Consider the following 12,322-nt stretch of genomic DNA (forward strand, 5'->3'; position numbering starts at 1 on the left):
CTACCGGCCAGACGCTCTACCGGCCTGCCTCTCTACCGGCCAGACACTCTACCGGCCAGACACTCTACCGGCCAGACGCTCTACCGGCCAGACGCTCTACCGACCTGCAGCTCTACCGGCCAGACGCTCTACCGACCAGACGCTCTACCGGCCAGACACTCTACCGACCAGACACTCTACCGGCCTGCCTGTCTACCGGCCAGACACTCTACCGACCAGACACTCTACCGGCCAGACACTCTACCGGCCAGACGCTCTACCGGCCAGACGCTCTACCGACCTGCAGCTCTACCGGCCAGACACTCTACCGGCCAGACGCTCTACCGGCCAGACGCTCTACCATGAGACGACATAGGCGGACAACCACGTCTGTCTGACTGGGGGCACGGGGGGGCCAGTCGTCTAAGCGCCGCGATTTGCATTGCAGAGTTGCGTCCCTTGGGCACACCAGAAACCTATGATTGTAGGTTCGAATTCTGGTTCGCCCCGATTATGTTTCTAGGTTTGTCAGCACCATACCCGTGCTCGTGGGTTTCACCGAAGTGGTAAACGTCTGAGACCTGCATCTCTTCGGGCTTTCCTCCCACATCAAGCTGACACGCCTTGATATAACTGGAATACTGTTAAAAGCGGCGCTAAACCCAACTCACTCACTCACTCACTACTGCCTGGTTGAAAGGAAACATGCCTTCACTGAATACCATCACATGCATAAATCAGATAAAAAAAACATAATTGTAAGTTTCGGAAATAACATGCTTGATATGACTACCAGACGTAACATATATGTTGTCTGTCTACTACTTAAGTACTAGTCGTGCTAATTACATATATTACACCACGCTCATCATATATACTGGTATTGGTGAACACGTATTTCAATTTAAAGCATAACCTTCTCAGAAAGAACATTCCGTCACACATGGGTCTTTGTTAATCAAAATGAATAAATGACAGAGTATTTGTAAGAAAGAGTAAGCTGCATATATATGATGAATGTTATTGAATATATCTGAATGTATGACAGGCGTTTCTCGGTCACTCGACCTGATGTGTATCGCTATTCAGTAATCACTTTTACCGATGTTTGTGAAAGTTGGTTTGAGAAACTGCGGAGATTGAATAGATGACCTTTTAGAAAGTAACCTATAAAATATTGAGGGAGGCCTAAGGAGGAATTTCAAGACATATTCACTGCCGCTTTTCACGTAAGGTCAAGTTAGTTACAGGGCATCCAGCCAAACCAGTGTATGTACGGTAGCGTTCGGAGATGAGTATTTAGAGTGGAGTGTTTAAAGTGAAGCGTTTAAACCGGAGTTTTCAGAGCGGAGTGTTAAGAGAGGAGCGTTTAGAATTAAGCGTTTAGGGAGGAGTGTTGAGAGAGGAGCGTTTAGAATTAAGTAGGTAGAGAGGAGTGTTTGGAATTGATCGTTTAGAGCGGAGCGCTTAGAGTGGAGTGTTTAGAGAGGAGCGTTGAGAGAGTAGCGTTTAGAATTAAGTAGGTAGAGTGGAGTGTTTGGAATTGATCGTTTAGAGCGGAGCGCTTAGAGTGGAGTGTTTAGAGAGGAGCGTTGAGAGAGGAGCGTTTAGAATTAAGCGTTTAGAGAGGAGTGCTCAGCAATATTCTTGCTATATGACGGCGGTCTGTAAATAATCGAGTCTGGACCAGACAATCCAGTGATTGACATCATGAACATCGATCCACGCAATCGGGATCGATGACGTGCATCAACCAAGTCAGGTTTAATGTTATATATCGTCAATGTTATAACGCTAACTGGACTGCATTAGCCTAGCAGGATATCAATATCGCTTCGTCTCCCATCGTTGTTTTTTTATATATGATGTGCTAGGTTCATCTTATGTCGGCATGTCCTAATCCACCATAGGCACGTGTCTACAGTTAGTACGTGGTTATTTAATGCACATATTCTCCGGATTGGATATTTTTAAAAACGATCTTCACCAATGTATTATGCTGAAGAGAATGGTGAGTATTACCTACTGCAGGGGATACTATATCAGGTTGTGATTTGTGTGCTTAATTTACACAGTACTTTCTTTGTCCACATTAACCTGTCTATTTGTTGTGTTGTTTCTTCATGGCTTTCTACTTGTAAACAACATTGAGTCTACCCTGTGATCAGTGTGCGTGTTATGGGGTGCATGAGGCGCCTGGTGACTTGGTGAAATGTATCTCGTAGATTCATCCCAGGAGTGACTGTGCGGAATCAGCTGAATAGAAACAGACAACAAACAGACAACAGACAGACCCCCCGGCAGCGTTCTTTATACCCCCAAACAGTCATAATCTACACGCACGCCCAGTATGTCATATAATGACACATACACCTGTATTGGGTATTAAACAACAGAACAGTGCATGCACCTGTCTGATTGTATCCTGCAAAAACAAGCAACGTTTTGAATCTTATTGATCATATATCGAGAACTATAACCTGGATCAGATGATTAAATCAGAGACCGTTACTTTGCATTTTATCTTATTTCGAGGTCACCTATTCAGAAGCAAATCCTTCTTTGACCTTCTTCTACCCACAAAATAACTGCTGCGATTGGTTAATATTTGGACCAATCAAAACAACTTCCTGGTATATTTTGGGAATGCTTCTTTTTACACATATGTGCACAGTTTGTTAGAAAATAACTGGGACTGTACGAAACCTTCTTTCATCAAAAGGGAAAGTGGTTATTAGACCGAATAAATAGTTTATTCGTTTTGTTCAAAAATACTGATTTTTGTATGTCAAGGACGGGGGCCGTGGCACATCACGCGACTATCTTCGGTGATATTGGTGACATTGGACAAGGGTTGAGGAAATCCGAGGGTATATAAGGCGAGAGTGTATAAATAGCCAGTGTAACGATCACCCCGTAAACAGCAACGAGTCCTTAAGGTCTTGTGAAGGCTACAATCATTACAATCACCACATGACAAGGTTCAGTTTGACAGATTATCAGCAACTATTCCCAGGCACGCACCCGATCACGTGTCGGCAAAACAACCAACATACCACCAGCAATATATACTATACCGATTATTTCAACATTAAAAAACTTCCAACATACAACATTTACACATGTTAACATATACGTGTATTGGTGAAGGCGATGTTAACAGAATGTCCAACTAACTATTTACAACAGACATATTTGACATGCAGGTAATGTCACGTATACACATGGTATTGAAAGTCATCACAAACAACATAGCCAAATTACAAATATACAAGTATTGTACAATATATGTTAGTAAATGATAAAATATATGTATTAATGCGACGAACTCGGTGTGGTTGGGAGTTCAGAAATAGCGAATTCCATGGTGACGACAGGAACGCGTCGTAGCACGGGGCAGTTTAAATAGGTGTACGTGCTCTCCTCTACATGAACTAACGCTACGTACAGCGGTTTACTGGTTGAAATGGTGTCTTATTGTACAGATTGGACAACATACTAATAGTATTGGCATAACATATTAATTAATACGTCACTACAAGCGTCTTGACTTCACTGTACTAAATGACCCAACGTGAATTATTGTGGATGGCGCCGTGGAGTGTTGCTGCATACAGGACCTTTCTGTGGTTACATCTTCAAAACACGCATTTTATTCTTTGGAAGGAGGAACAAAAACAATACTTCTCGCAACACATTTATATTTCAGGACATCCATTATATCCAACAAACAATATATATTTTGTGTTAAAAAATGATGCCCCTCCCGTCTCCATTATCAAAATTAATGTCTGTCAGTATTAAGGCATCACCCCGCCCAGACACTGTCATACGAACAGTCGCTCTTAGCAACCAGTCATTTTGACAAGGGACTTCAGCAACATATCGGTGAAGTTGAGTTACAATAGGTTGCTGATTTGGTTGCTTTGCAAAGGGAGAAGATTGAAAGCCATCAGTTCAGAATTAAAGCGTTTTGTGTGGGTTTGTACTCAGCACTATTAATCTCCACCGTATTTGTTTCAAATCACTTGTAGATAAACACACGCACTGTATTGTAACAGCGCCCATTGGAAACTAAAAGCTTAATTGTGTGAGATAGATAAAATAAATCGTAAATGGGATATATTTTACCTAACTGCTTCATACCAGTGTTTGATGAAAAGAAGCAAAATAGGACCTTACAAATGAAGCTGATATGACGCAGCTTTTTCCATTTTCACGGAGCATTCGATAAATTATCTGCATTCAACGACATGTAACTGCATGTAAATCACGCGGTTAAGATATACAATACAAGTCAGGGACGGATATGTTTATTTATATACATATGATATATAAATAAACATATATATATTTATGTGTCAAGAACGTAATGTTTACATACAGCTTTGTCCTTAGTTTAACGTACATCCATTTTAACATCACGAAGATAAGAATGTATAATAAATAAATACCGCTGGCGTTATCTTGAAATTGTTTGAATTGACAAAAATTAGAAACTTCACTTCAAATCGAATATTTATTAAAAAAGAAATGAAAGAAACAACTGGAAGCGACAAACTCATGAAAAACTACACTCGCAAGTTATCCATCTGCTTTTACATATTTTACTGGTTCTGCATTCTTCAATCGTGCTGTACCCCGATGATATTCCGCTTATTTCCGGGTGCTGAGTTTTAAATGAATGCTCACAGCGGGTTAGCAGTATCAGTGACAATGTCAGCTATATCCAGCGAGATGAGTTATGTAAGTTGGGTATTCCCCCTAATTTTTCCGTGAAATTGTGAGATATTTCCGAGAAGTTACAATGCACCCATTCAACTGTCGTTTCAAAAACCCAATGAGTCGAGCCGACATTCATCTCGCCATGTTCCACCCGGAGTATATCTCTCTGCCTGGATTATCACCCCGTGTGCTTGTAAGTAACGTGTGTCTTATACAGTCAGTAAACAGGGTATCCTAACTAGGGTTAGTTTAGCAGACGCAAATGTGTGACAATGTACGCGACACTATCATGATTAATTCTGTACATATACACAGACTGTTAAATTACTGAACTTCCCACACAGATCACACGAGTACTGTGTGCCTTAATGACTGATGAACATATTCATTCGGTGTTTTCCATTTCTGACCAAACAATTTATTCTTTCAGAAATAAAATAAACACATATGACTGCAATTATCACAACTGTATGTTGGTTCCGGCTTAATATAATGAATATATCAAACTGATTTCCTCTGCGCGTGTGACTAATTGACATACATTGCTATATTTCTTTATTCACCAAAAATTGAAACATGTTGGATTTTTTTCAGTAATTCAATGACATTCAAAATTTTCTGTTCAACTCAATTTAAATTTAAAAAAATTCAAAACAGATGACAAATAGGAATTGCCTAAGCTTTTGAAATATTCCCTCACACATTACATATGTGTCTACCAACACCGATATATATAGATGTATTTTGGGATACAAAATGAAAATTGAAAAATAATATTGAGCGAGGCGAATGTGGAAGATATCCATTATATATTTCATAACTTAAAATGGTCTGTGAAATATTGGTGTAAAATATGGAAGATGTCAAATACTCGCTATGTCATAATAATCGCTATGTTATAATACTCGCTATGTTATAATACTCGCTATGTTGTAACACGCTGGTACAAGTAGAAAGTGATGGCTGTAGTGATGGGTATCTAAAACAAAGCACACACGGCAGGTCTGTGGATTCGGATTTGTTTGGCAAGAACAGATGGTTCGAAATGAAATGTTATTTTTAAATGAATATTTAGGTAGTTTCGTATCAACAAGATTGACATGCTGCATTAGTAAATGACACAAAACAGATACTCGTTGGTTAAACATAGTCATCCATAGGAAAAATAGACCTGTCCCTGAAAAATAGACCTGAGACCTGGTTCACATTACGACGAGAAACGGGCAGGATTATTGGTGAAGCCAGATATGAAATATATTGAAGATTAATATCATTTCTAACATTTCATTTGGAACTAATATCAAAGCATTGCGACGTTCGTGCATTACTTTAAAATGCTATGGATATCCAACGATTCACAATTTCATATGTTCATGCCATCATTAAATAAAACCATTTTAAAACATTTATCAATCATATATGACGCTATGCTAGTGAGACCTTCCCACTCTGTACATGTCGGTGTGTCACCGGGGCCTACATTACTTCTGAATAAACTACTACAATTTCAATATTTCAATGTTGTTGTTTTCACAATTCCGGAGAAATGTAAGTATTGCTTATCAACGGTAGTCCATGATGACACAATGAATTTGTTCCACTTGAATGTCATGGTGCTATGTGATTGATTTCTGGTATTATTGAGGCATTTACGCTTTAACTCATGTTGTATTAGCGCAACAAGGAGGATTCTGTTGGCGGCTGGATGGGCACATGGTACGGATCTGTATTACTGAATCATATTTCCCTAGATCCTCCGTTCAATATGTTCGGTTGCTGAAATATTCCGCTAGTATTTATTACTTGTTTAGATTCATGTTTACATGTTAATCTCTGTGGCCATATAACAATAGAAGAAGTACTTCCGAATTTTCGCCGTTTGCTGATTAGTCTCTCTATGCAATATTTATCATCGATTAATGATTCAGAATTCAGGCTTACGTCTGATTTCCATTTTCTATTATGGAGTGAATGTTCCCTTTCGTTGTTCTTTTTTCATATAGAAGCAGAAATTATTTATGCTATTGCTCGCAATAACATTTTTTATTTCTTGAGATAAGTAAAACAATAACTTCCAAATTGGAAGTAAAGGGAATTAAATTGTGTAACAAGACATATCAATTTCAAAGAGAGGGATATAGATATCGCAAAAGGTGCCTTTGAAAATCGACTACCAATAAACCTCACGATTATTAGATATTACTTATTATTGATACATCTAAGAAGCCGTTTTCCATGCTCATTTATTTCTTTATTATTTCGTTATTTCTTTATTTATTTGTTCATTTATTCTTTGTTTCTTTCTTTATGTATTTATTTGTTAATCTTCTATTCAATATTGACTTCATTGTTCATATATTGTGTCTTCTTCCTAATATTTCGCTCATCGCTCAGTTAGGTACTGTATTTTTCATACATCAAGTCATTTATTAAATCATACGTCAAAGGTATGTGCCAAGGCACATAATACGCGGCTCCCTGGACTCGGGGTATGGAGTTACAGAATTCATACGTTTGTCATGCGCGATAGTAATATATTCTCTTGAAAAGAAATTTAATTGCACCGAAATTCGTGCATTTATTTCTCAAATGTAAATAAACCTATCCAACAGTCATATTCTGTATTTATATTTCAAGCACAACGTATTTTTTAAATATAGACACACCTTTCTCAACTTGTGTTTGTCCATCATTTTGCAGCTTATGAATATGTATAGAAGAGGGCGGTGCCGGGGAAACTCATGAAGCCACGCCTCCCTACACGATACAATGCCTGTCGGCAGCTTCGGAGAAACAAGCTGGCTCTCAGTTCCTGGAAAACAGGGGACTTCTATTTACATATAGCCAGATTACGACAGAAATGAATATTCATATAGGAATGACCATCAGCGCTATCTATAGCAAACGTGTTGCGTGTCTCGCCTCGCTCTTGACACGATATTTTTAGCTGTGTATGTATAAAGTCCACCATAAAAAGAATGACATATATGTGTGGCTGTCGGTGATGTCGCAAGGTCTGAGGTGTCCACAGCGCCATGCACTGCTCGCCTCCCCCAAACAATGAGATCATCTAAAGCGACAACCTGCCTTGAGGTCCCTATACTTGAATGCGATCATCTATAGTGACAACCTGCCTTGAGGTCCCTGTACCTGGATGAGACCATCTATAGCGACATTCTGCCTTGAGGTCCCTGTACTTGAATGCGATCATCTATAGCGACAACCTGCCTTGAGGTCCCTGTACTTGAATGAGATCATCTATAACAACAACCTGCCTTGAGGTCCCTGTACTTGAATGCGATCATCTATAGCGACAACCTGCCTTGAGGTCCCTGTACTTGAATGCGATCATCTATAGCGACAACCTGCCTTGAGGTCCCTGTACCTGGATGAGATCATCTATAGCGACATTCTGCCTTGAGGTCCCTGTACCTGAATGAGATCATCTATAACAACAACCTGCCTTGAGGTCCCTGTACTTGAATGCGATCATCTATAGCGACAACCTGCCTTGAGGTCCCTGTACCTGGATGAGATCATCTATAGCGACATTCTGCCTTGAGGTCCCTGTACCTGAATGAGATCATCTATAGCGACATTCTGCCTTGAGGTCCCTGTACTTGAATGCGATCATCTATAGCGACAACCTGCCTTGAGGTCCCTGTACCTGAATGAGATCATCTATAGCAACAACCTGCCTTGAGGTCCCTGTAGCTGAATGAGATCATCTATAGCGACAACCTGCCTTGGGGTCCCTGTACCTGGATGAGATCATCTATAGCGACATTCTGCCTTGAGGTCTCTGTACCTGGATGAGATCATCTATAGCAACAACCTGCCTTGAGGTCCCTGTAGCTGAATGAGATCATCTATAGCGACAACCTGCCTTGAGGTCCCTGTACCTGGATGAGATCATCTATAGCGACATTCTGCCTTGAGGTCCCTGTACCTGGATGAGATCACCTGACGGTCTGTCTTGAAGTCCCTGTACCTGGATGAGATCATCTATAACAACAACCTGCCTTGAGGTCCCTGTACCTGGATGAGATCACCTGACGGTCTGTCTTGAAGTCCCTGTACCTGGATGAGATCATCTATAACAACAACCTGCCTTGAGGTCCCTGTACCTGGATGAGATCACCTGACGGTCTGTCTTGAAGTCCCTGTACCTGGATGAGATCATCTATAACAACAACCTGCCTTGACGTCCCTGTACCTGGATGAGATCACCTGACGGTCTGTCTTGAAGTCCCTGTACCTGGATGAGATCATCTATAACAACAACCTGCCTTGAGGTCCCTGTACCTGGATGAGATCACCTGACGGTCTGTCTTGAAGTCCCTGTACCTGGATGAGATCATCTATAACAACAACCTGCCTTGAGGTCCCTGTACCTGGATGAGATCACCTGACGGTCTGTCTTGAAGTCCCTGTACCTGGATGAGATCATCTATAACAACAACCTGCCTTGAGGTCCCTGTACCTGGATGAGATCACCTGACGGTCTGTCTTGAAGTCCCTGTACCTGGATGAGATCATCTATAACAACAACCTGCCTTGAGGTCCCTGTACCTGGATGAGATCACCTGACGGTCTGTCTTGAAGGCCCTGTACCTGAATGAGATCATCTATAACAACAACCTGCCTTGAGGTCCCTGTACCTGGATGAGATCACCTGACGGTCTGTCTTGAAGTCCCTGTATCTGGATGAGATCATCTATAACAACAACCTGCCTTGAGATCCCTGTACCTGGATGAGTGAGTGAATATAGTTTTGCACCGTTTTAAGCAATATTCCAGCAATATCGCGGTGGGGGGACACCAGAAATGGGCTTCACACATTGTATCAATTTCGGGAATCGAACCAGGGTCTTTGGCGTGACGAGCGAAAGCTTAAACCACTAGGCTACCCCACCGCCCCTGTACCTGGATGAGAACACGTGACAGTCTGCCTTGTGGCCCTTGTTCCTGGATGAGATCACGTGACAGTCTGCCTTGTGGTCCTTGTTCCTGGATGAGATCACGTAACTCAATCTGTCATGAGGTTCCTGTAGCTTGATGAGATCAGTCGACCAGGGCGGTCTGCCTTCATTAACCTGGAACACTTCAGCATGGTAGATAAGGCCTAATATCTACATATTTTGACATAAGGCCTCCCTATCTACCTATTGTCACATAAGACCTACCTATCTACCTTTTATACATAAGGACTACCTATCTATCTGTTTATACATATGGCCTATCTATCTACTTATAACACATAAGTCCTACCTATCTACCTATTTACACACCAGGCCTCCCTATCTACTTATTTTTACATAAGGCCTACCTATCTACCTGTACACATAAGGCCTACCTATCTACCTATTTTCACATAAGGCCTACCTATCTACTTATTGTCACATAAGGCCTACCTATCTACCTATTTTCACATAAGGCCTACCTATCTACCTATTTTCACATAAGGCCTACCTATCTACCTATTTTCACATAAGGCCTACCTATCTACCTATTTTCACATAAGGCCTACCTATCTACCTATTGTCACATAAGGCCTACCTATCTACATATTTTCACATAAGGCCTACCTATCTACCTATTTTCACATAAGGCCTACCTATCTACCTATTTTCACATAAGGCCTACCTATCTACATATTTTCACATAAGGCCTACCTATCTACCTATTGTCACATAAGGCCTACCTATCTACATATTTTCACATAAGGCCTACCTATTGACCTATGTACACATACGCCCACCTTTAAGCCTATTTACTCGTACACACGTAGACAGACAGACAGACAGACAGACAGCCTCATCCCTCTTACATTTACAGGATGTATACAGCCTATGAAAACCATACGGGGCACTCGGATTTATACGAATTTATAGGAGGTCAAGATGGGTAACACAGACCAGGGGCTATGTCGCCCCGTGTATTGGAGCAGGACCACACCTGGGGGGCTGCTATATCGCCCCGTCGCCCCGTCGCCCCGTCGTCCCGTCGCCCCGTCGCCCCCGTGTATCAAACACATTAGTCACGAAGGTTCAGACCTAGTGACACAAGGAGGTTATCAAACACGTCAGTTACCAAGGGTTCACATCTGGTGACACAGGGGGGTTATCAAACACGTCTGTCACGAAGGTTCAGACCTAGTGACACAAGGAGGTTATCAAACACGTCTGTTAACAAGGGTTCACATCTGGTGACACAGGGGGGTTATCAAACACGTCTGTCACGAAGGTTCAGACCTAGTGACACAAGGAGGTTAACAAACACGTCTGTCACGAAGGTTCAGACCTGGTGTCAACACGTCAGTTAACAAGGGTTCAGATCTGGTCACACAGGCAAGTTATCAAACACGTCAGTCAAACAAGGATTCAGACCTAGTGAGTGAATGAGTGAGTGAGTATGGTTTTACGCCGCTTTTAGCAATATCCCAGCAATATCACGGCGGGGGACACCAGAAATGGGCTTCACACATTGTATCAACCTAGTGACACAGGGGGGTTATCAAACACGTCTGTCACGAAGGTTCAGACCTAGTGACACAAGGAGGTTATCAAACACGTCGGTCAAACAAGGGTTCAGACATAGTGACACAAGGAGGTTATCAAACACGTCAGTCAAACAAGGGTTCAGACCTAGTGACACAAGGAGGTTATCAAACACGTCGGTCAAACAAGGGTTCAGGCCTAGTGACACAAGGAGGTTATCAAACACGTCGGTCAAACAAGGGTTCAGACCTAGTGACACAAGGCGGTTATCAAACACGTCGGTCAAACAAGGGTTCAGACCTAGTGACACAAGGAGGTTATCAAACACGTCAGTCAAACAAGGATTTGGATAATCGATCTCTGACACAAGTTACTGTTCTCGCTCGCCTGTACTTGATTTCTACTGATTTAAAAAGTAATCAGCTTCCGGAGTTCACATGGCGAATAACGTTATCAAGGCGTGCGATCTAGCTGAATGTCGACAACCGATTGCCCTCGTTTGATAGCGGCCATGTCTAGACCATGGCTTATGAATAGTACCATTAGCGGCCATCTCTAGAACCAGGCTACAGCTAAATACTCTCATTGACAACTCGTTACCACATATCCTCCACCACCACGGTCACAAGCTTGGGCTTCGTGCAGATCACATTTTCTCCCATCAATAAAACAAACAAACAAACAATATTTCAATAAAAAAAACTAATTCGAATATACATTTAGAATAATAAATTTGTGATAGCAATTTAACGCTGCATGAGAGTCGGTGGATAGGCCAATGCCCACGAAACACTTAAGGAACCTTTAATCACACGGGGTCAATGGTGCATAGGCCAGTGTTCCTGTAACCAATTAAGATACCTTTAATCACACGAGGTCAATGGTGCATAGGCCAGTGTTCCTGTAACCAATTAACATACCTTTAATTACACGGGGCCAATGGTGCATAGGCCAGTGTTCCTGTAACCAATTAACATATCTTTAATCACACGGGGTCAACAGTGCATAGGCCAGTGTTCCTGTAACCAATTAACATACCTTTAATCACACGGGGTCAATGGTGCATAGGCCAGTGTTCCTGTAACCAATAAACATATCTTTAATCACACGGGGTCAAC

At 41.7% G+C, this 12,322-nt stretch overlaps 1 long non-coding RNA gene across 1 annotated transcript; it reads right to left on the minus strand.

Annotated features, from left to right (window-relative positions):
- Window positions 1-3,666: 3,666 nt before the first annotated feature.
- Window positions 3,667-10,333, minus strand: LOC125375897. Its single transcript, XR_007218841.1, has 2 exons — window positions 9,631-10,333; window positions 3,667-7,516 (listed from the first exon to the last, which is right to left on the minus strand). It is a non-coding gene; the product is annotated as an uncharacterized LOC125375897 (long non-coding RNA).
- Between the last annotated feature and the right edge of the window lie 1,989 nt (window positions 10,334-12,322).

The sequence above is a fragment of the Haliotis rufescens genome, unplaced genomic scaffold, assembly GCF_023055435.1.
Source record: "Haliotis rufescens isolate VD_foot unplaced genomic scaffold, xgHalRufe1.0.p SCAF_61, whole genome shotgun sequence".
Taxonomy (NCBI): Eukaryota; Metazoa; Mollusca; class Gastropoda; order Lepetellida; family Haliotidae; genus Haliotis; species Haliotis rufescens.